We start from the raw sequence: 23,892 nt of genomic DNA on the forward strand, positions 1-23,892 counted from the left end.
GAGACATTCAGGGGCGTGGGCAGTTGGATGATGAGGCTAGGAGAGACCTCCGACGGAGGAAGTTGTGCTTCACTCGCTAGGAACCGTGGGCACCGGGACATCGGTGTACCAAGGGAAAGGCCGATTTCATAGAGGTATTTTTTGACAGCGAGTCGGAGTATGATGTGGAGCAGAAGGTAGATGTTGGAGATGATGGTCCACCTATGGCTAGAGGAGGAGGCAAAGGTCCACCACCCCCACTAGGTGGAGCTCCTTTCTTGCCAGCAACAGGGGTCATTGCTTCACTTCGGGGAGTGCCGAAGTACCTCATGTTGACCACTCCGTTGCAACTACCCTATAGTAGTACACATTTTTGCAAAGGAATTCCATCATGCTCGAGCATTCAGATCATCATGGATTCATCATCATCGGTTGTCAGTTTGCAGAGTTGTAAACCCATTCTGCAAAGGTTTTAATGGAAATGATGCTAGTAGGACTATATGTATGTAACAACTTAGGTAAACCTACTATTTTGGCGACGGATTTCATCCTAGGAGGTTTTTCGTTTCATTGACTCTGTGTTTCTAAACATGGATGATCGACAAGATTTTTACCTCTAGCGTCACCCCAAAGCTAGGGTGGAATTTGTCATCAAGATCTTAGGTGAGTCCTAGTGTTCTATTGGAGTATTTTGTAAAAGTGATTTGGGAATAATTTAAGCTAATTGGCTAAATTATTACAAATCACTTGGTCTATTAGATCATATTGAGTCGCAAAATTGGGTATTATATTGAGGGTCTATAACGAACAGGTGTTCCCCCTTTGAGGGTTGAAATTGTAATATCTTCATGTAAAAAGATATTTTGGTGCATGGTCCCTCATATTTAGATACCATGGCTAAAATATTTAAGGGTGGAAAAATTTATTAATATCCTTTAGTGTCAATTAATTAAGTTTCCAGGCCAAAATAAATTAAAATCCTAAGCAAGAAAATGAATTAATTTTGAGTAAAAAATGATTTTTTTAATTATTTAATTAGTTAATTTATTTTATTTTCGGTTTTCCGGCAAAAAAGGGCAAAAATATTAACTAGAAAATGGTCAAAAAATAAAAATGGGAGAAAAAACAAATTCTCTCCAAGTAAAAAATATTAAAAAAGGGAATGTGCACTTTCCAAGAAAGGAATCTCCACAAATCAAGCAATAAAAAATTCAAGGAAATAATTTTGGTATAGAAAATAGGAATTAATTCCCAGAAAATCGATTTTTTAATAAAAATCGAATTTGTGGTCTAAGTTGGTTAAGTGAATGGGGATTTTACGAGGAGCAAACAACAATGGAGATTATTTCGACATGGATCAAGCATTTAATTAGCCAAGATCAAGTCAAATTTGTGTACCTTCATGGATCTAGCCATTTTTCACTTGGAAGAGTCTCTAGAGATCTCATTTTTTCTATACAAGGAAGCATATGTTCCTCATTGTAAGACATCTAATCTTTGGATAGTGCACTGACTTTTGAAGCTCTGTAATTTTTCTTGTGCAATAAAAGCTAAGTTATCAGGATTCGGATCCGGATGCGGATCCGGATACAGATCCGTCAGATTTTTTAAAAGCCAAGATCCGGATACGGTGGGGAAACGACAGGTATATATAGTATATACATATTTTCCATGGTAGGTATAAGGCTACAATATTTATGGTCACTAGTCTAACCTCTATTGGTACAATCTGAAGACCTCAACATGTCGCTACATCATTATGTGTAGACAAAATTGACCACCTCTAAAAATAATTTGTAAGTTGTGTGTGGTTTGTAATAAGGGTGACTTGCAAACTTGCAAGATGCCTCTAGACCTTGAGCCATTAATATGTTTACTTACTTTTGGAGAAGATAAATAGTAGATAGTCAAAAAAATTACAACTTGTAAAAATACAAAATTTTAAATGTATAACTTGTATAATATTTAATATATATTTTAAATATATGATAATAAATTAATATATTTAATTTTATAAATATATAAATTTTAATATTTCTATTTATCGTGCAACACAAATTATAATGTAAGTAATAGAACTTAATTTTAAATTATAAGTTTTAAAAGACAAGTTTATAATAATTATAAATTATAAATTTTGAACGGTATAAATATAAATGTAAAAAGTAACTTTAAAATATAATAAAGTTTAATTAATATATAAATATAAAAAGTAACTTTAAAATATAACAAAGTTTAATTAATATATAAATATAAAAAGTAACTTTAAAATATAATAAAGCTTAATTAATATATATAATGCGGGGTCATGCGAGATGCCTAAAACAAATGGGAGAGTTCACGAGCCATGAAACAACACAGTGGACTTAATGTGGAGTCATTCTCCACCCGCCATCTTAACCATTAATAAAAACGTGATTTGTTGTTGGGTGCGCTAATGGCTGTGTCTTAGCTGGGTTGAATATTAGGTGGGTCATTTAACTCTCGGTCAAACTCAGGAAAGAGGCAGATTCTATTTTGCTTTATATAATCCTATAAACTATAGTATTATAAATTTAATTTTTTATAGGATATCTATACTATCATTTTAATATGTTTATAAATTATATAGTTATTAATACTACCCTTCTTTGCTATTCCTAGAAGTTGAGTTGCGACATTTGTCCGCGTGAATAATCTCCAAAACATTAATTTTTTGGCCCTGATTTTTTATACAAATAGTATTTGACTATATTTCTAACTTATGTTGTGCGATGGAAAAAAAACATCAATGTTGGGTTATAGCGCTGAATGTGTTTGATAAAGTGAACATGATATCAACAAAGATGGGTTATAGTGCTGAAGCCTGAACCAGAGTTTTAACACTCTTTTTGTCCAACACTGATATGTTCTATTGGTGCCAGTAGGACCCAACGAGGGTGCCCCGCAGTGGTGGGTACAAGCAATACACCGGATCCGTTTACAAGCCAGGTTTTAAGGTAGGTATTAATTGGGGAAGAATTTCTCCTGTGAACAAAAAGACCGGAATTCAGCGAATACAAACAGAGAGACTTTTATTTGTATTGTAAAAAACCAAAAATCACACGAACTGTAGTTTAAACACCGGGATGCGTGTTATGGCGAAGGAAACATTTTTAAACCGGTTCCTAGGCGTATCCAAGCGAATCCGGATCCGGATCCGGATCAGATCCGGGGATCCGCGAATCCAGCCCCCAAGGTTGACGGATCCGGTAACATAGAATAAAAGCAAAGACTTTGGGGTTATACTATGGTGTCTTCTCAGTTTATTATGGTAATGTGTATCATCATGTGCTTATAATTTCTACAGGGGTTAAATGCTTGTTGAATTCATTAGCTATTTTGATCTATAGCTGCTTGTTTGCATCTATATTTGGATTTGAGCATTGTTGATTAGTTAGACCTAGTGAGTTCTTGTTTGAATCTCTAGGGCTTTCTATCACTGTGTGAATTATTCCTTTTGAGTTTTAACAAGATTTGTTGAAGTTGTTTTGGTAGAAATATTTTTTGAGTAGATATCGATGACTTGGGGAAATTCTTGCTTGAATCAACCAAGTAATCAAGCTGGGCATTTGGGGAAGTTCTTGTTTGAACCACCCATTTACTTAGCACCCATTTACTTAGCACGTAAAGACTGAGAGCTCATGGTGGAGATCTTGAGGGCTTGATCATCCATAAAATTTTAAAAGGGAGTTTTCTTTTCCATTTATTTTAAAAGAAAAAACTCTATTAGACTTTGAAAATTTTAATTTATTGAGCTTTTAATGATCTATTTGCTATTTCTAGAGCTATTTTATCTGATCCATGGGCAGAGGTGTCCTCATACCCATAGATTAGATTTGTAAATATTTGTGAATAATATTTTGTAAATGTTATATTTTAAAATTTATAATTTTCAATATTTTTTTTTAAATATATTTTGAAATATTTTGTAAATTCTTGTAAATAATTTTTTAAAATATTTTATTAACTTTGTAAATATATTTAAAAAAAATCTTTTATTTTGAACTTTGCAAACATACCTTTATGTCCATGATTCTATCAATATATTCGTGAGGCTTTCCTTGTGATTTCCGCATATCTAAATAAAAGCAAGGGCGTAGGGTTTCTGCAGATGTGAAGGAAGAGGTTGCTTTTAAATTTTTTTCAGAAAGCCGCAAGTATTTCTTTACTTTCTGGAGCTTGGCCTTAGGTTTTTTTCTCATGTTATTAATTTTGCTTTGGTATGAGACCAACCAACCCTCCTTTACGGTGATTTCTAATCTTCGTGCACCAGAGATTCACCATAAGTTTCTGAGACGGGGATCAATTTTCAAAAGGCTGGGTTTTATTAAATAAAATTTGTGAAGGCAACCACTAGTGTTTGGCATTGTGTACGTGGCTCAGAAAATCATCCTCCTACAGCTTCAAATCTGGGGTTTTGAATTCTCAGCTGGAGCCTTTACCGTAATCGCAGAACCTTGAATTACCTCACAGCTTACAAGGTTTTGTTGCTTACATTTTATTTGTTGTGAGGTTTTGGGCCTGATCAGTTCTTTTTTGCATAGCCACAGACTCTTGAGGGTTTTTTTCCCTTGTCACAGGCATATCAAGCTTTGTTTCATCCAACCTCAGGCCTTAAGAGCCCATAAAAACCTAATCACAGGTCTTTTGTCATCTTTTGCAGGGGTTTCAAGGCCTGAAGGCTAGCAGCTAGGAAATATTAAAAGTCTGGGCCGCAAGCTTCCAAACCCTCAAATCCTTCTCATCGTGACCTGTTTGCTCACTGTTGCATGACTTGGGTAGTCGTATCATTACAGTTCTGAAGCATAATATAAATTGGGCACCTAATTTAAGGCTAAGAAAACTCTCTTATCTAACTCAGATATTTTGGAAACCAACCATAGGTGTTTGGCTCTTACCTCGTTCAAATTTTGGCAGCCAACCTTTCTCTTCTAATGACTGACATCATTGCATATTACAAGTTTCATAATAAGAGGCCTAAAAAAATCAAAATTGGTTACATTTTTTTTGGGTGACTGAATTAGCTTGACTCTGGACTATTTAATGGACTGTATCTCTTGACAGTAGGCTTTTGCAAAGTCTGATACATTTTTTACATCTTTGAAGCATACTGTTTGGAAGTTAGTGCATCTCCGTGGCTTTTGGTTAACTAATCATCATTGCTGATCTGAAGCATTATATACAGGGGCTGATTCATAGGAACATGAAATATTGAAGCCCTAAATAATAAACTCATAATAATCCCTAGAATAGTCAAAGCATTTGGCCATGGTGTAATTCTTGCCTTCCTTCAAAAGAGTTGATTGCAAGGCTAACACTTGTGTTTGCAGGTCAGACATCATTTGATTGCAGGTGTAGCATGAAAGGTTCGAGAAGGTTTGGACTTGTTTGATTTGAGGTTAGGACGCAGATCTTTTGTGTCTTGGTGTTCCTCATAATAACCTCATTTGTGACTGTCATGTATCAGATCTAAAATAACACTATATCACGGACTCTAAACCCATAAACAGTCATAATTATTTGGCCTAGATACATTACACAACAATCAAAAACAAATTGGCAGGTGTTGGGTTATCATTTTGGGCTGTCTTGATTTTTGATATTGCTATTGCAGAGGTCTGATTTTAATTTACCAAGATCTGATATAGCTTGCAGAATTCTGATCTTCATATTACAGGGGTATCTTCCCATTGTATTTGACATGAAAGATACATCTTAAACATTGTCCCTCTTCCTCACACTAGGTATTATTTTCTTGAGCAATCTTGTGTGGACTGACATACACTAAAACAGTGGTTACAATGAGTTCATTCTTGACAGTGGGCTGATCTTGTTTAACCGTAGTATCTCATAAGCTTGCTGGCTGCCTTTTTGTGTGTTGTTGTATCTCTGAAGAGTTTGTTGGCTCATGTTCCTTGTATTCTGGTGATTGATCCTGAGCAGTGAACTCATCTCATCACATAGATGTATCTCTATCTCATCTTATTGCTTGTGGTCATGCTCCTACTATTTTGAAATCTTCTCTTGTTTTAATTGGTAAATTCAAATAAGTAAAAGAGAAATCGTAGTAAGCATATACAAGTGATAAAGGAATATTTTACATTAAAGTGTCCCTCTCAATTGAGTCTTGTAATCTTGATTGACAAGTGATACTAGCTATAGTGATCTCATCTTGTTATCATTGGAGCACTTTTTACAATCTCTTTGAAGGCATCTTTAGTTGGTTCATCTTGCATTACATTTTCCATGTTGTTTATCTCTTCCATCATGTGGTGCTAATCCCTCTTTGCAGCATTTGTCCACCTGGTGACTTGATACTTTAATTTGCGTTGTGCAAGTGTTTAATTTGATTTGGGAATTTAAGGCACTGGTTTTCACTTAATATATATTAAGAATCCAATCTAATCTAATTGGATTATGCTCAAATAATCTTGCTTGCCTTACACTCATAATTCAAGCCACTAAGTTTTTCATTTGTATCTCCTCAGCTTGTTGATCCTTAACAAGTTCCTCACCCATCTTTCCTTTAGGGACTACCCCCCTTAACCTGCTTTAGTAGATAGCTAGAACAGAGAGGGCAGGGATCAGAGTGACAACCCTTGCCCTGAGCGTTGTCGCTTCGCTGTACACTTTGGGTGACAACACATCATTTTGAGGATCAGGGGCATGGTGTAGGGGTAATGTGTTTCAGTACTAGTGGATAGTGGGGCTACCCACAATTTCGTAGATGCCCAGATGGTGGAGAGGAGGGCATACACACAAAATCCTTTAAGGGATTCTCGGTCTTGGTACCAGGAGACCGTACCATGCAGTGCACCAGATATGTCCCCGGGATGATAGTAGTGATGGGGAACTACTCTATGACGGACCACTTCTTTGTGGTTGATGTTCCTGACACCAACGTAGTGCTTGGTGTGCAGTGGTTGTACTCACTTGGGCACGTTACTACTGACTAGCAGAAGCTGGAGATGGAGTTCATGGGACCTGACGGGAAGATGGTTTTATTGAGAGGCATTGATTCATACCCTCCCCAGACAATTTTAGTGCATAGGATGGAGGCCGATTTGAGACATGGTGATATAGAGTGGGCAGTGGAGCTGAGGATATCCGATGCAGGGGGTAAGTCCCAACCACCACAACCAGATGTACAAGCTATTTTAGACAGGTATCCCACAGTGTTTGGGGACATTTCGCCTGGACGACCACTTGACAAGGGGTTTGAGTGTTGATTTATGGTAGCATCGGATGTTCTCTAGCCACAAAAATCTGTGGAGAGGCTAAAGCACATGAGTTCTCCAAGACCCAGAAATGGTTTGGGGAAATTCCACCCGGTTAGAGAGATATTAAAATAATTAATATTTTTAATGGAGTTCCTAAGTCTAAACTTGGGAAAATTAAAATATTAATGGGTATTAATATAAAACTGGGTGAGAATGTTCTAGATGACATGGATCAAGCCAAATCTAATTTTAGCCGTTGATTACGATCTTAATCTTGGCCGTTGAAGATTCAACAGGAAAAATATAAGAGGCTTGAGGGTCAGTTGGAGATACACCAAGATTGATTAGTCAGTTTGATTTTTTGGAGCAGAGCTTGCTGAGAAAATTCGAACAAGTGATCTGAGTTGCAGTGAGGGGCAGAGAGTACATAGCAGAGAGGCAAGGATAGTGCCAGAGGGTCAATGCAGTGACTGAGGAGGCTATGCAGAGGCAGCAAGAGACTGCGCAGAGTCTGAGCGGCTTGCGCAGGTGATGCAGAAGGCCAGAGAGCCGACGCAGAGAGGCAGGGGGCTGATGCAGGGTGTTCTAGAGCTATGCAGAGGCTAGCAGGGTTGACACAGAGCCTTGGAGAAGAGTTGGAAGGATTTTCGTGGGGCAGACTAATGTTGAGAAGCTGAATATCTGCTTCCGAGAAGAGGTATAACTGCCATGTAGAAATCTCTGTTGGGTGAGTCAGTTTGGCACCTTAGTTTTACTCAAGAGAGCTGCTTAATAATAAAACCCTCAGAACTACTGCATCGGTTTTCCCACGTTGGGTTTTTTGGGGGATGATTGTCCAAAAATAATGGTGTCCCTTGTGTGTTTGTCTATTATTTCAGTTGATGATCTGTATATGAGTTGAGATTGCATTTGTGTTTATTTTTAGTATTTATATGGTTAAATAACTTGTTAAGGAATAAACAAGTGGGTGAAATAAACCAGATAATTCAGGAAGAATTTCTGACGTGTCAGACTTAGAAATTTCAACATGGTATCAAAGCATTGCAGATCACGGGAGGATTGAAGGCACCAACATAATCAAAAGTATTTGCAGCAATAACAGTTGTCCCGAGAGACAGAGTTGAGGGCCAGCGCAGAGGAAGAGAGAGGCAGAAGAGGCTCACGAAGAGCCACGTCATCCTACTCAATCAGGTAGGCTTGACGCAGTTGGCCAGAGGAGTGATTCAACCTTTGCCGAGATTGCGCAGAGCTGGAAGGCTCAGTGCCTTCAGTTGATGGAGCATAGGGAGCTGTGGGCAGATTGTGGATTAGGACGCTGGTTGGGTGTTGTTGCTATCGAAGTAGAACAGTAGCTAACGGGATAGAACCAAGGTAGAGGGAGTCGCTGCCTTGACGGATTTCTAGCCAATAAATCCAACTCCGAGTTGCAGTTGCAAAGAGGATCAGATTGATAGTTGGCGGGAAGATTTCCAGGAGGGAAGTCGAGACTTAGAGGGAGTCCAAAAGAAGAGTGGAGATGGCAATGAATGGACTGAGGGATCAAGACAGGTTGGACGGGGCCTCTAACTTTGTCATTTGGAAGGCCAGAATCTTGTTTGTTCTGGATAGACATCGCATCAAGGGCTTCGCCTTGAGAACTGTGGCTATCCCAGCCGACCCAGTTAATAATGAAAGGTATGAGGATGCACTGGCAAAGGCAAAGTGCATAATCCTTGATGGGGTCAAGGATCATGTAGTACAACATATTGCCGACAAGAACACAACAAAGGAGATGTGGGATACCTTGACGACATTGTATCAGGGCACTTCCATGTAGAGGAAGATGCTGTTGGAGAATCAGCTGCGGTTGTATTAGATGCAAAAGGGGGATAAGATAGATCTTTACCTTAGCAGGTTGTAAGAGATTCAGGACCAACTTACTTCCATAGGGGCCACATCGGATCAGGAATTCATGGTGAGGACCTCCTTGAATGCAGTCTCCGAGGATTGGGAGACATTTGTCCAAAGCATTTTGGGGAGAGCTACTCTTACAGGATGGGAAGAGATGTGGGCAACTCTTCACCAAGAACAGATTAGACGATTGACCAAGGTGGGTAGTAGTGGCAAAGGAGGTCGAATCAAGAAAGAGGAGGAGGAGGATGCGGCTCTGGCATCTGTGGGACAACATGGGAAGAGGAAGAAGAAGGACATCTCCAAGGTAAAGTGCTTCCATTGTGGGGAGTTGGGTCATTATGCAACCCAGTGTCCCAGGAAGAAGAATAAGGGAGAGGCTTCTGACTCCAAGGCAACTCCAGCTAAGGCGGAGAAAGAAGTCAAGATGGATGATGACTGTGCCATGAGTGCTCACACACCTCTAGAGAAGAGGTGGAGAGACATCGAGTTGTAGTTAGGAGGACTAAGAAGATGAGGGGTAGGATCCTTGAGGTACCCAAACTCTTGGATCATATCCGGCTACGGAAGCCCTGAGTGACAATAGCAGGATGACGGATGTCGGTAGAAGCAAGATGCGGATGGAGCGACAAGGCAGTGCTAGAGTGCAGGGGTCTGTGGCAACACAGAGGTGGTTGCAGCAGTGTGAGAGGCATAGAGGTGTTGCAATAGTGTAGAGGTAGCAAAAGGAGCACATGATAGCAATAGAGGAATCTTCAGCATCAGGGGGCTTCTAGATTGACAAGGATGTCAGTAGCTAGGTAGATCAGTTACTTACTTCTCGGTAACTGAGTTGCAGTGTAACAATTAGCAGTGGTAGTGTTATGGGCAGCACGATGCAGCATGTTGAGAGAGAGTTGCAGTGTTGGGAGGAAGGACCAGCAGTAGCACAGATGCAGAGTTAGCTGTATAGGAGGCAACAATGCAGTGGATGTAGGGCAACAGGCCCAACATCAACACAGGTACCGGTGCTGGAGGATCAGTTTGATGTTTAGTGGTGGAACATTACTAGAGCACATTCCTCGCTAAGAGGGAGTGTTGATTTGTGGTAGCATTGGTTGTGCTCTAGCCATGAAAATTGGTGGAGAGGCTAAAGCACATGAGATCTCCAAGACCCAAAAATGGTTTGGGGAAATTCCACCCGGTTAGAGAGATACTAAAATAATTAATATTTTTAATGGAGTTCTTAAGTCTAAACTTAGGAAAATTAAAATATTAATGGGTATTAATATAAAATTGGATGAGAATGTTCTAAATGACATGGATCAAGCCAAATCTAATCTTAGCTGTTGATTAAGGTTTTAATCTCAGCCGTTGAAGACTCAACAAGAAAAGTATAATAGGAGGCTTGACAACCAGTTGGAGATACACCAAGATTAATCAGTCAGTTCGATTTCCTGGAGCGGGGCTTGCTGAGAAAATTCGAACAAGTGATCTGAGTTGCAACGAGGGGTAGAGAGTACATAGCAGAGAGGCAGGGATAGTGCCAGAGGGTTAGCGTAGTGACTGAGGAGGCTATGCAGAGGCAGCAGGAGCCACACGGAGGCAACTAGAGACTGCGTGGAGGTTGAGGGGCCTACGTGGGTGATGCAGAAGGCCAGAGAGCTGACGCAAAGAGGTAGAGGGTTGACCCAGGGGGTTCCAGAGCTACGCAGAGGCTAATAGGGCTAACACAGAGCCTTGGAGAAGCGCCGTAAGGGTTTTCGTGGGGCAAACTAGTGATGAGAAGCTGAATATATGCTTCCGAGAAGAGGTATTACTGCTGTGTAGAATTCTCTGTTGGGTGAGCCAATTTAGCACCCTAGTTATACTCAAGAAAGCTGCTTAATAATAAAACCCTCAGAATTGCTGCTCCGGTTTTCCCAAGTTGGGTTTTTTCGGGGAGGATTGTCCAAAAATAACGGTGTCCCTTGTGTGTTTGTCTATTATTTCAGTTGATGATCTGTATATGAGTTGAGACTGCATTTGTGTTTATTTTCAGTATTTATATGGTTAAATAAGTTGTTAAGGAATAAACAAGTAGGTGAAATAAACCAGATAGTGCAGGAATAATTTTTGACTTGTTAGAAATTTCAACATTGAGCACACTATTGAGCTCGAACGAAGAGTGCAGGCAATAATTACGACTCCATACCAACATCCCAAGGCCTATCAGGATGAGATAGAGAGAGCTATTCATGAGTTGGCATTGGGGCACATTAGGCTCAACTCTAGTCCTTTCGCTTCATTGGTTGTCCTGGTGAAGAAGAAGGATGGCACACTGAGGATATGCATCGACTACAGGTCTCTCAACAAGAAGACGCTGAAGAATCGGTACCCCATCCCCTGCGTAGACGAGCTTAGAGGAGCCAAGTACTTCTCTAAGATAGATTTACGTTTGGGGTACCATCAGATTTGGGTGAGGGATAAGGATATCCCCAAGACAACTTTATGATGTCACTATGGCCATTTTGAGTTCCTGGTTATGCCCTTTAGGCTGACCAACGACCCAACCAATTTTCAGGCTTACATGAACGACGTGTTCCACAAGCAATTGTGCAGATTTGTGCTAGTGTTCTTCGACGACATCTTGATATATAGCAGGGCATGGGATGAGCACCTGCAACATCTCGAGGAGGTGTTACGCATTTTGGAGGGACAACAATTCTATGTGAAGCTGTCCAAGTGTGAGTTTGGGCTTACTGAGATGCTCTACTTGGGGCACATCATTGGAGAGGATGGAGTGCGGGTGCAAGAGGAGAAGATTAGGGCCATCCGAGATTGGCCAGTTCCCCGGAATGTGATCGAGCTGAGAGGGTTTGTGGGCATTTGCACCTACTACAAGAAGTTCTTGAAGGGCTTCTCACAACAGGCAACACCCCTCACAGACCTCACCAAGAAGGGGGAATTATGACTGACCAAGAAGGGGGAATTATGACTGACAGGGCACAAGTAGCATTTGAGCACACCTCAAGGAGGTGATTAGCAATTGTCCGGTATTGGCACTACCTGATTTCACTAAGCCATTCACCTTGGAGTGCGATGCATCAGGTGAAGGCATTGGTGCAGTGTTATCGCAGGGAGGCCATCCTATAGCTTTTGAGAGTCGAAAGCTCCTTACTCATGAGAGGCGATTTATGACAAGGAGATGCTAGCGATCATGCATACTTTGGTCAAGTTGCAACAATATTTGGTTGGTAACAGAATTAGAGTGAAGACCGATCATAACAGTCTTCACCATTTTCTGGGGCAAAAGGGCCTCAACGACAGACAACAAAAGTGGGTCAGTAGGATTCAGGCCTACGAATTTGACATAGAGTTTTTCAAAGGCAAGCACAATGTGGTGGCAGATGCCCTATCTAGGAGGCCAACGACACTTTCCCTCATGAGCATTTGCCATGAGTGGAAAGCACAACTGCTGGTGGTGTTGGGAAAACCTGCGTATGTATGCGACTATAATGAAGCAAACCTATGTTTGTACGTGACTGTTATGTAGACAACTAGTGTATATTCAGTTAATGAACTTTTCAATTAATCCATCATCTATTTAACTTGAACCAGTGTATCAGTACTTCATTAGACATTAATTAAACAGTAACCATTGTGCAGTAAGAACATAATAAATCATCACACATAAGCAACACATAACACACATGAACACTAGGATTTTTAGGTGGAAAGCCAATGTGGGAAAAAACCGCCGCTTCTGTCGTCTCTGTCTTTATTTTTTATTATAAAGAAAACATCTTACAATCTTGTATTGGCGCAGACTCATACTAGCACGCAGACACTCACCTGCAGAAGGCTACAACCTTCTCTTGTTCTCCAACATCCACTGGAAGGGAGCTCCAACCCCCTGATCTCATTTACCGACACCCATCGGAAGGGAGTTCCTACCCCCTGATCTAATTTACCAACTACCACTAAAAAGAAGCTTCGACTCCCTTACTGAAGACTCCAACCCTAAGCACTTCTGTGGACCACATTTCATGAATTTTCACATTGGATCCACCTGATAAAAAACATCACAACTTGTAGGCCACTTTTGATCAAATTTTCTGTAATGTTCATTTTTCTGGTGTTCCTTATGACATGGTTAGGATGGACTTTTGGAGTTGGGGGCAAACAGGTCATAGGTGCAGGTTGGTGTCATCAGTGGGCCCAGGGGATTTTGGAGGGGTTTTGAGGGGTTTTTATGAGGTTCGATGGCATTCGTTTGGTATATTCCCTCATCCGCACAATTTGCCTTTCGTTCCGACACATTTCGACAACTTTCAGAAAACAGAGTTATTATTGAGCTTGACTCAATTAATTACGCTTAAGGTGGCATTCCGGGAGGAATACTTGACATAACACCTTAGTGTAATAGCTTTTTGGAACCAGAACGAGAAGATCTATGTGATGGGATGGTTAGATATGAGTTTCAGTGAGCTGAGGAGACATGGTGGCCAATTTACCCTTTTCCTGCAATAAAAAGAATATTTTAATTAAAATAAAAGAGGGAAAAGTGCTCCATGATTAAAAAATAATAAAATAGGAGGTTCTAGAGGGGTCCATTAAATCTGTAAAAGAGGAGTAGGAGGCCATTGGAGGACATCTTGGATTCGATATTAGTTCTTGTATGAGAAGTTGAGAACCCGGTTCTCTACTTCATTGGTAGCCCTAAGACAGAAACCCTCGGGTGTGCTAGTGGGTGTTAGACGAAAACCCAATACTCTTGAGGAGATTTCACTCAGAAATCTCATAGTGCTTCAGTGGAGTTTGGAGAGAGCAGTTTTGTCATAGTCGGTTTGCAGTAGTCTTCTCACCGAGCCATCTACATCATTGCCAAAGCCATTCATTAGTTGGGTCAGAGATATTTTTCTGGGTTTTGCTCCGCTTGCTTAGCAAGCTCAGGTTCCACTATTCCTTCATGTTGATGTACTCTTTTCAGTGGATTAATAAAATGGCTCAGTGATTTTATCAACATCTATTTGTGTATTTTTTTTTTTTCCCATAAGGAAAAAGTCGTAATTTCTATTAATATGGAGAAATTACATTTTGCAGATGCAGTTGCATTCATATTGTGGTTCAGAGACCTTCCTGAAGAAGCCCCATTTATCATGACTCCACACAGGGAGTCCTAGTAGCTGAGACTGTATATGCCCAAACTTAGAAGAAACAAGATGAATAACATATTACATTCCGGCTCTACGCAGAGAGCCCAGCTAAAGCTGATTCAGCTACTTAGATGATTATACATAAAATAACAAAAATCAAAGACTACAAGAAAAGTAAACTGATTATATGTGGGTCGAAGACCCATTCCTAAAGAAAATCATGAAAAGGTCTGTGGTGGTGCTGATGGGATGATCCATCAATCACCTCTTGGATCAGCCAGTCATCCCGTTGATTTTGCGCTGCTTCTTTGGATAGCTGGTCCGCCTCAGTGTTTTGTTCCCTATAAATGTGGCTGCATTTGAAGGATTCAAATGATGTGATCAATCTTTTAGTCTCTTGGAGAATATGTCTCAGAGAGAAAGCATAGCAATGTGTTGTATCGTTAAACCAGTTGCAAACAATTTGTGAATCCCCAAATAATTGAAGGTGGCTGCACTGTTTCTGTATGGCAAAGTGAATGATATGTTTTGCTGTGCTTAATTCAGCAAAATTATTGGTGCCTCAGCCATGATTAATCTGAATTTTATAATAGTGATCATCGCTGAGATATAGCAACGCTCCTCCACCACATCCTGTTTCTTGGGCAGAGCCGTCGAAAAAAGCCCAAGGCTTCGATTTGTCCAGATTTATATGCTTGTAGGTGCGGGTGGGATTTTTTGGAACATCCTCAGGGAGTAATTCGAAGTCTGCAATAGTGTGGCTCAGGATAACAGGCCAATGAGGCGCCTTATTTGAAATATGACCTGGTTCCGAGCAATCCATATTGCCCAGCAAATAAGCAAAGGCATGTTAACGGATTTGCCTGTATGTTTACGGCACCAATCGCTCCATGCCTCCATATTATTTAGACCCTGCCAGACTTTGAGGGATGGATAATGAGAAGAAATGTTTTGCCAAAATTCTTTAGTAACATGACAATTTAGGAACAAGTATGCTGTGCTTTCCTCTTCTAAACAGCAAAGATGGCATCTGAATGGACCATGAAATGATCGCTTCATGAGATTGGTTCCTGTAGGGATTTTATCGAAGAGTATATTCCACATTAAGAGCCGAGTGCGAGGGGCTGCGTCCAGCTTCCAGAGATCTTTCCAGATGGGGAGGATAGCCGGGGGCTTGTAAGATTCCATGAGTTTTAAATATCCCAATCTGGGAGAGTAAATGCCGTGGTTTGCGATTGCCCAGATAATGTCATCGGGGCCTTCGGTGAGTCTAATGTGCGCCTGCGAGAGAGCGTCAGTAAAGGCCCTCCATTCATGTTGCCACTGTTCGGGTATCTCTAAGGTGCGGGGGGTTGCCCAAGCCTGTTGCAGAAAGGTGGAATTCGCGCTATCTCCAATGTGCTTCATATGCGTGATGCCTCTGTTATGAAGGTGCATTAACAGTCCATCAGATAACCTGTGTGAATTGCCGCACCCCACCCACGGATCCACCCCAATCCTTACACTGTTTCCTTCTTTGATGCGCCAGGTAATACCTTCCCGCAATAGAGGTAGAGATTGGAGGACAGCTTTCCAAATGTTTGATATATTGCGACCAGGGTTATGTTGATGACGGAACCAATCCATGAGGTGCATTGGCTTGATATATTTTACTTGGGCGACACGAGACCATAGGCTGTCTGTGGTCAAGAGATTCCACCCGAGTTTGGCTGCCAGCGCCTTGGCAAAGAGATCGAGGTTCTTAATGCCCCAACCGCCCCATCGTTTGGGTCTAGCAATGGTGGCCCATTTCACCCAGGCAAATTGCTTCCCTGTGTGATGACCTTTCCATAAAAATCTGGCACAAATGTTTTGTAATCTGTTCAGGATGCCGCGAGGTATCCAAGCCAAGGTCATCCAGTATACTGGAGTGGCTTCAATGACTGCTTTTATGAGAATCAATCTACCAGCTCTTGAGAGATATCTGTGATACCAAACCTGCAGTCTTTTCTACACATTTGCTATTAACCAAGTCCAATCTGCAATCCGGTAGCCAAGAGGTTTTAGTCTGTACCCCAGATATTTGATGCCGTCAGCTAATGATAATGAGATAAAGGGGAATCGCTGTAATGCAAATGTAGATTCATGTTGAGAGCAGCCAACAGCCGTGATTTTAGATTTGCTTTCGTTTATCTGCATGCCAATGGCCTGTTGGAAGAGTGCAAATATATTCTGGAGAGAAGTGGTGTCACCTATGCATCCATTAAGAAAAATGAGAATATCATCAACAAATAAGAGGTGAGTTAGATAAAAATTATCAGAGATATTGATGCCATTGATCTGGTTCCTATCCCGGGCAAATGTGATGAGCCTACTCAAGCCTTCCATAATGAGAAGGAATAGAAGTGGAGATAATGGGCATCCTTGCCTGAGCCCTCTTTCTGAGGTAAAGAAAGATGTGGCTTCACCATTGAGAAGAACGCTGTAGGATACATCGGTAATGCAGCTCATTATCCATTTAATGTAGCTATAGGGAAAGCCAAGGTGTGTCAGAAGCAGCCTGATGTAGAGCCAGTTGGCTCTATCGAAGGCTTTGGAAAGGTCTACCTTTAATATCAGGCCCTTTTGTTTTTTGATATGAAGAGTATGTAGGAGCTCTTGAGCGGTGGCAATGGCCTCATGTATCTGCCTGTGATTAAGGAAAGCGAATTGTTCAGGGGATATGTGACGAGATAATATAGGCTTCAGACGATTGGCGATGATCTTGGCAATAATTTTATAAAGGCAATTGCAGAGGGAAATGGGGCGGAAGTCATTGAAAGAGATCGGATGATTGGCTTTCGGGATGAGGGCAATGAAAGTGGATTTGATAGCGGAAGATATTCTGCCATTTCTTCTGCACTGCTCAATAATATTGAGGAGATCATTGCCCAGTAGATCAAGGAAAGCAATGTAAAATTCAATGGTCCAACCATCAGGGCCAGGGCTTCTATCTTTCTTGAACCATTTAATGGTGGCTTCGAGTTCTTCCATGGTTACTTCCTTTGTGAGGTCCTCTGATTCTTCTTGTAGAACAAATCTGGGAAATTTTTCTGCCACTCTCATAATCTCCAGGATATTGGCCTCACTGGGGGCTCTATAGATGCCTTTGAAATGATCGATAGCTAAACTGGCTAGATTCCTCTGAGATGAAATTAGCTGATTCTGTTCATCCCTTAATTCCCATATAGTGTTGATAGCTTTGCGGCCGTTGGCGAATTTATGGTAGAAATTTGTGTTGTCGTCTCCCTCGGTAAGCCATATGGCCATGCTACGAAGCCTCCAGCTTTCTTCTCTATCCTTCAGGATCTTTGATCGTTTGGCTACGAGGGAGTTGAATTGTTCTTCGCTTACCAAGTTAGGGAAGATACGATCAGTAGAGTCCTCGTATGCTGCAATGATCCTCTCAGCCTCCTTCAGAGTATGGTCATCCCGGATGCGCTTCTGGTGTGCCCAATGCTTGGAGATTCGCTTGAGTTCGGTTAGTTTCCTAACAAAACCAGCAGTAAGGTCTTCATGTTCGCTAATGGGATTGTTCTGCCAATAATCAGTGACCAGCTGAATGTAGGAGGGGTCCTTTAACCGCGAGGAATTAAATTTGAAGGGGCTCTTGATCTTGTTATAGGTGTCGACCCTCTCCAAGAAAATAGGGCAGTGATCCGAGATGCCCTCAGAGCCGACCCAGTGCCTTATGTGCGGAAGTCTGTTATATAGAGATTCCTTAAGCAGAAACCTATCTAATCTTCTGGCCAAGCTCTGATTTCCACTTCGATTATTAGTCCAAGTGTGCTGTAATCTGGCAGTGGGTATGTCTACCCAATGATGCTCCTCCAACAGATTGGATATAGTATCCGAGAAAGAGTCAACCTGGGCAGAGTGCCCCCACGATTCGCAAAAACCCAAGGTGAAATTTAAGTCGCCACCGAGAATAATATTGTCCTCCTTTAATAAGTCAGATTCAAGAAGAGCACTCCAAAAAGGAGCCCTGTTAGAACATGGGTCGTAAACGTTGATGACTCATAAGTCCATTTCCATGGAGAGAACATAAATGTCCAGGCCGATGAAACCTCTGCCGCCCCAAGTGTTTCGGATCTTAACTGCTCTGTTGTGGATCCCAATAGCTAATCCACCCGATCTCCCTGATGCGTCAATTGCATGAAATGTCCAGTTAGGCATCCAGGAGTTGAGAGACTGAACTAGGGTGTCAGCAGGACAGAGGGTCTCTTGTAGAAAAATGATGTCAGGTTGAGATAAGGTTAGCAATCTCCTGAGAGCTAGTTTTTTGGGGGAGCTAGCAAAACCCCGGCAATTAAAAGAGAGTACTTTCATGTAGGATGGGGGGCTGGGCCATTCTTTGCTCTAAGGGCCCGGAGGATGGTTTGCTGTCGCCCAATGGCTACTTCAGCATCAGCAGTGTGTCTAGCTTTTGTAATGCGAGATGGACGACCCCGAGAATGCTTATGGGGGATAGGAGCAGGTATGGTATCAAGACCAATAGCATCGGTACCTCTATCTTTAGATCTGGATCTGAGGGAATAACGAGGGGATGCAGGGGGGGATGAGGCAAAGGAGGCGGAGATGGAGGAGGTGTTCAAGGAGGGCAAACTCGGGGAAATGGTGGGAGATGGGGTCGGAATGGAGCAAATGAGAAAGGGGGGGGGGGAGCAGAGAGACCGAGGGGAGCCCTCGAGAGATAATCAAGTGAGCAGCATGGTGGGCAAGTGCTCAGATGAGATGAAGAGCCAACAACAGGAAATGATTTCGGATGTATATAAGGGGATGAGGCATGCGAGACTGATGATCCTTCGCCCAGTGGAACAGAGTCTTCGTGCACGGGGTCTGGCGCTATGCGAATAGAGTGTTCGACTGAGCTGCCCGGAGGATCGAGTGTAGCATCTGCGTCCAAATTATGCTTAGACTGAGGCTGCTCTGACAGTGGCCGAGTAGGAAAGTGCGGGGGGTGTTCAGTAGTCTCATCCTGATGAGTCTTCTTTCCCTTGTGAAGGAGTGGACAATCCCGGTATAGATGTCCAACTTGGTGACATCTGCGGCATCTATACGGGATCCCTTCGTAATCAATAATCTGCTTGCGTGCCAAGTCCCGCCAGTGTATAGTAATATATTCTTGTAGACCACCCCTGGTGTCCAGGTTGATGAGAAGGCGAGCATAAGTCATCACACCAGATTGGAGAAAGGATCTATCATAATCCAAGAAGGTACCCATTGCATTCCCAATTCTTCTGAAGATGTCTTCAGACCAATACTGTAATGGGAGGCCTGGGAGCCGAACCCATATAGGCCCAATGCCAATTTGCTCAGATTCGGGGTCAAACATGGGAGTCCAGCGCTTAAGGAGAACTGGAGCATGTTCAAAATGCCATTGAGAGGACAAGACCCAATTAGTATGGTCGGCATGAACGAACCTTAGAGCAAACCATCCTCTTACTAAAGTCTGTACAATGGGGGCGTCCTTCAGATGATGTCCCCAAACTTCAGAAGCCCAGGCCTTCAAATGAGTAGCCGAGTATTTCCGTCCCCTGATGCGGCCCACCAGGACTCTGTCTGCATGATCCATGATTTCGCCCCACTGGACGTCCTCCTCAAGTCTGAGGAAGATATCTTCTGCTTTGGTCTTGAAACATCTGTATTTCTTCTTAGGATCAGGAGCCGGAGATGAGCTTCGAGCTCGATTCGATAGCGGGGAGGCACCAGAAACGGGAGGAGGGATAGTGTTAGGAGATGAGGGAACATCGCAGCCACTGGGGAAGCTCATCGGGTCGGAGAGTGGAGGATTGTGTGTGAGACTGCCAAGGAGAGGATCGGAAAACAGAGATTCGGTGACAGGGTTATTGGAGGGCGGAGCAGAAGTAGATATCCACGAATCAGAAGCAGAAAGGGGGGCGGAATGGGGGATAGGGGGAGCATATTCCACCGCAGATCCGAGGGTCGCCGGAGAAGGAGGTAGCGAGGAAAGAGCTGGCCAGGAAAAGGGTATGTCCGGAAGAGTCGCAGGACATAGACGTGACGGATCCCTGATGGAAATAGAAGCTAGATTATTAGAATACATACCATGAGATGCGGTAGGGGTGCGCCAGATAGAAACCCCTTCAAAAGGATCTTCAGAGTAGTCGACTGCTTCATGGTCCTCCATAATGTCGGCAGGTTCCCCGGAATAGCAGAAGTTCAGAGAGCAGTTACCAGGAGCCTGATGCAAATAAACGGAGACGGCCAACAAAAGCCGAGAGGAGGTAGGTACGCCCGGAGATGCAGATATCAATGGAGGCTCGCAGGCTTCGGAAAAACTGCAGAAGAATCATAAACCCTAGCTAGCCAAAACCGTCGCGTTCGAAACCCTTCCGCTCCATCGCTCGGGAACTTTGCCCATCTATTTGTGTATTATTTGCTGGCTCTGTGTCTATTTACGGTTTATTTTGTTGTTCAAGTTTATTTATGGTATCTACTGTTCAAGTCCCCATTTGTGACATTACAGTGGTATCAGAGTTGGTGTTCCTGCCAGCTTGAGGGTTTTCAATTGCAACGATTATTATTAAAGGGTTTGGCCGGAGAAACAAAAAACTGAGTGCTTAGAGCAAAATAAGAATTTTCAAAAGAGCTTGATATATTCATAATTCGCTCAATATTACAAGTGAGTGGGTGTCTAATTTCTGTTTCAAATTGAACCATTATAAATTTTAAATAGAGTCAGCATATATTTTGCTGATCCAAGTCCGTGGGCCCATAAGCAAATTATCAATTTTTTTTTTATCATGGGCGATGAAATATTATGCTGATCCAAGTCCATGGGCCCATGAGCAATTGATCAAAATCAGAATTTTAGGGCCGTGGGAAATATTTTGGAAATAAACAAAAGAGCCGACTCATATTGGTTCAAGTCCACGGGAAATATTTCAAGTTTTCCGATAGTGAAGACCATCATTGACATCTCTGTAGGGTGCGAGAGCAATGTCTAGCTATTGAAGCCGCATGTGGAATTGAAGGAACCTACAACCCATATCACAGGTGAAACCGTGGAGTAAAATCGGAAGCCGTGGAAAAGTCACATGTGAAATTTGAAGGAACCATCTCACAAGGGAAGCCGTAGTTTATCAAGTTGTAGTTCATCAAGTTTCCATGACCAAGACTGGTTGCCTGAAGACTAAGGCCACATAATTTGTAGAACAATTGCTTGAAGGAATCGATCCTGAACTTTATGAACCGAGTCTAATTATAGAGGAAGCTGAATTCCCCTTTTCTTTCTTTTTGCATATGCTACACAAGGTTGAGTTCAGCCCAGGCTAAGGGACTTTCCAAGCAAGGCGAGCACATACAAGTGGTTGAACTTCTTCTTTAATACCCAATTCTAGTTCCAAGTGGGCCTTTTCCAGAACTTGTTGGGGAGCAAGCTGATTTGGGCAGAGATCCAATCTATCTACAGTGAATCGAAAGGGCCAAGTTTAACATATCTACTGAGAGCCGAGTCTGTTCCTTGTGGATCGAATCTCGATACATAGCTAAAGTATGCCAGACTTCCGTGCATTGGCCTGTTAAGAAATTAAACGGTGTGAATCCAAGGATTTGTTGCATTGGCCAAGTTTAATCATAATTAAGGCTGAATCTGAAGGGGCTGCATTAAAACTCCTTACTGGGTCGAAGTTTCTGAGCTACCTTGTGGAATGACTCAATGAGGCACAAACTTACAACTATTTATGTGGCAGAGTTTGATTCTGTTTGAGGTATGAGTCTTCTGAGCAAACCTTAATACTTGGACGCATTTCTGAGGAGGATTGATGGCTTAATGTATCTCTGTTCATGGCAGTGAGGAGAGCTGGTGTTATGGTCGTCAACTCAATGCTCAACTGTGTATCCTTCACCTACCACAGACTGCTTTCCAACTACCATCATGGTGCTATTCCATAACCAGCTACTCTGAATTGCTGTAGCAGGTTTTCTTGAGTCCATTTCAGTGGAATATAGTGTAGTTGGCTTGCTAAAATGATATGAAAATGGTTTTGATGCTATGAGGCCTTAAGTGGGCAAATACTGTTGGCATCAAATGTTTATTTGTACCAACAACAGTATACACACTATACACGCAGACAATTTCATGCTGTAGGTGGACCATATTCCCTACTGTGCATTGGTGGCCAATTTTCTTCTCAAGGAACCACGAGATTCATTGTTAAAGAAGGGAATGGGAGTGTGCAGATTTTAGAGACTGAGTTCTCTTGGAGGAGGCAGATTTCTTCATTGTACCCATAGACATGATGACTGCAGCAAAGAGAGAAACTCTGGCTTGACAAAGTTATGTGGGTTTGTATGGTGCCTGCTGGTGTATTCTGAAGGAAGACAAGACTGGTACCTGCACAAAGCTGAGCCATATCTTCCTTGCTGTACGTGTGAAGCTTCCTTGGAGCTGTGTACCATATCACTGGCAATTTCTGGGCAGTATTGTTGGGTGACTTGGCTGGACTTGAAGAGGAACCTAAATTGATAAATCAAGTTTATAAACCAGGTTCTATTATTCTATTCTCTCTGCAAACCCAGTTGCAAATAAACTCAGGACTTTGTATTTTCCAAAACTCATGTTGAGTTAATATTTTGTTGTACATGCTTACTTTCGTCACTACTCAGTCTTGTACCAATATTAAATGTATTTCTGGGCTTGTTATGAGTCACCATGGTCATTAGGATGTGCTCTCATGAATGTAATAGTCATTGTGCGTATGTTATTTGAATTAGAATGCACCTACAACAATTTGCCTCACTGAGAAACTCAACCAACTCAAAAAACAGTGGCTTCATTATCACAGATGTTTTTGTCATCATTGAGCCAAAACATGGATCAAACCTTTATAAACTCCCTTAATAAACCAGTTGCAACAAACAACAGACCTTTCTCAAAAGATGTCTATGCCATTCTTCAGAAAGGGGAAACAAGGGATGTGCAGAAGGGGCAGGAAATAGGACATAAAATCCTTGCACTTGGGACAGATTTAAAATGCATGAGGGTCACATGGAAAGTCCTTTTCAAACTGGATGAGTTGGACAAACTCCTTTCCAAGATAGACCAGTGGGAGGGGAAGAAGTTGATGTGGGCTTTGAAACCAGCCATGTTAGCTTTAATACAACCCAAGTTCTTGGAGGAACCTTATGAAGGGGTCAAACTTCCAGTTGCATCATGTCTTAGTAACATTATGAGGTTGACTGCACACGTACCTCCTTTCAATGATAATGTTATGAGGAGAATTTTCAGGTTGATGGTAGAGACCTTTCAGGGTTTAGATAACACGGTGGGTCTTACCTTTGGGAAAAATCTCTGAATTTTGGAGGATATGGCCAAGCTTCGAACCTATGACATCATGTTTGATCTAGAGTGTGATGACTTGATTCTTCAAATATTCCAATCCTTTTTCAGGATCACCCTGACACGGTCAAAGCAAACATGCTGCCCATTTTGTCTACTGATCTATAAACTGCCGTGGATATTCCACTGGATAGTTCGTCACAACAGATCTGATAATATTATATTAAAAATCTGAGATTTTACACTATTACAGTTTTATTTAATTTCTAGACCTGTAAAATTAATTGTAATTAGTGCATGCATGTAAAAGTGAATCAAGCAGAAAAGTAGAGAACGACAAAAT

At 41.9% G+C, this 23,892-nt stretch overlaps 1 protein-coding gene and 1 long non-coding RNA gene across 2 annotated transcripts in view; both read left to right on the forward strand.

Annotated features, from left to right (window-relative positions):
- Window positions 1-23,892, forward strand: part of LOC149263056 (uncharacterized) — a 200,387-nt gene that overhangs the window by 115,394 nt on the left and 61,101 nt on the right. The window lies entirely within an intron of this gene.
- On the forward strand, window positions 4,040-4,843 carry LOC149263057 (uncharacterized). The gene is made up of 2 exons (XR_016249615.1): window positions 4,040-4,481; window positions 4,664-4,843. It is a non-coding gene; the product is annotated as an uncharacterized LOC149263057 (long non-coding RNA).

The sequence above is a fragment of the Pinus tabuliformis genome, chromosome 6 (assembly GCF_031772625.1).
Source record: "Pinus tabuliformis cultivar Carrire ecotype Pingquan chromosome 6, CPIR1, whole genome shotgun sequence".
In the NCBI taxonomy this organism is placed as follows: domain Eukaryota; kingdom Viridiplantae; phylum Streptophyta; class Pinopsida; order Pinales; family Pinaceae; genus Pinus; species Pinus tabuliformis.